This window comes from Oncorhynchus keta, chromosome 30, assembly GCF_023373465.1.
Source record: "Oncorhynchus keta strain PuntledgeMale-10-30-2019 chromosome 30, Oket_V2, whole genome shotgun sequence".
Lineage (NCBI taxonomy): Eukaryota > Metazoa > Chordata > Actinopteri > Salmoniformes > Salmonidae > Oncorhynchus > Oncorhynchus keta.
In genome coordinates this window covers 37,144,135-37,145,892 of record NC_068450.1, presented here as the reverse complement: position 1 = coordinate 37,145,892, position 1,758 = coordinate 37,144,135, and positions in this window count along the sequence as shown.

Here is a 1,758-nt window from a genome sequence, read left to right as displayed (position 1 = left end):
GTTTGATCTCAGTTTTCTCCTTTCACAGCCATTAAACTCTGTAACTGTTCACCATTCGTTTCATGGTGAAATCCCTGAGCGGTTTCTTTCCTCTCCGGCAACTGACGCCTGCAACTTTGTAGCGACTGGGTGCATTGATACACCATCCAAAGTGTAATTAATAACTTCACCATGATCAAAGGGATAATCAATGTATGCTTTTTGCATTTTTTTACCCATCTACCAATAGGTGCCCTTCTTTGTGAGCCATTGAAAACGTCCCTGGTCTTTGTGGTTGAATCTGTGTTTGTAATTCACTGCTCGACTGAGGGACCTTACAGATAATTGAATGTGTGGGGTACAGAGATGAGGTAGTCTTGCCTAGGTAGGCTTGCCTAGTCACTCAAAACATTTCAGCTCTTCATATTTAATTCATTTGTAAAAATGTCGAAAAACATTCTTCTACTTTGACGTTCTAGGGTATTGTGTGTAGGTCAGTGACCAAAAAAATATACATTTAATCCATTTTAAATTCAGTCTGTAATACAATAAAATGTTGTAGAAATAAAGGGATGTGAAAACTTGCTGAAGGCACGGTAAGTGTATTTATTAACATGGCTGTTACAATATATATTACTGGGGAGAAGTGGGAAATCAGCCTCTGCTTTTTACAAATCAAGTGGGCCTTTCATGTGTGTGGGTATTGCCAGCAGGCTCTGATGTGTGTATGTTATGTGAACGTTTGTGTGTGTGTGTGTGTGCCCATAGGCAGGATCCGCTCTGGGGACCAACAGAGTTAATGATGTGATGAAAGGGGTTAATCATGCTATAATTATTATATTTTCTCCTTTGGGGAGGATGGGGGGAGAGAGGAAAAGTGAACTTATGGATGGAGGGTAGTTTAGTGGAGGGTTGTTTAGTGGAGGGTAGTTTAGTGGAGGGTAGTTTAGTGGGGGTAGTTTAGTGGGGGTAGTTTAGTGGAGGGTAGTTTAGTGGAGGGTAGTTTAGTGGGGGTAGTTTAGTGGAGGGTAGTTTAGTGGAGGGTAGTTTAGTGGAGGGTTGTTTAGTGGAGGGTAGTTTAGTGGAGGGTTGTTTAGTGGAGGGTAGTTTAGTGGAGGGTAGTTTAGTGGGGGTAGTTTAGTGGGGGTAGTTTAGTGGAGGGTAGTTTAGTGGAGGGTAGTTTAATGGAGGGTAGTTTAGTGGAGGGTAGTTTAGTGGAGGGTAGTTTAGTGGAGGGTAGTTTAGTGGAGGGTTGTTTAGTGGAGGGTTGTTTAGTGGAGGGTAGTTTAGTGGAGGGTAGTTTAATGGAGGGTAGTTTAGTGGAGCGTAGTTTAGTGGAGGGTAGTTTAGTGGAGCGTAGTTTAATGGAGGGTAGTTTAATGGAGGGTAGTTTAGTGGAGGGTAGTTTAGTGGAGGGTAGTTTAGTGGAGGGTAGTTTAGTGGGGGTAGTTTAGTGGAGCGTAGTTTAATGGAGGGTAGTTTAATGGAGGGTAGTTTAGTGGAGCGTAGTTTAGTGGGGGTAATTTAGTGGAGCGTAGTTTAATGTAGGGTAGTTTAGTGGAGGGTAGTTTAATGGAGGGTAGTTTAGTGGAGGGTAGTTTAATGTAGTGTAGTTTAGTGGAGGGTAGTTTAATGGAGGGTAGTTTAATGGAGGGTAGTTTAGTGGAGGGTAGTTTAGTGGAGCGTAGTTTAATGTAGGGTAGTTTAGTGGAGGGTAGTTTAGTGGAGGGTAGTTTAATGGAGGGTAGTTTAATGGAGGGTAGTTTAATGGAGGGTAGT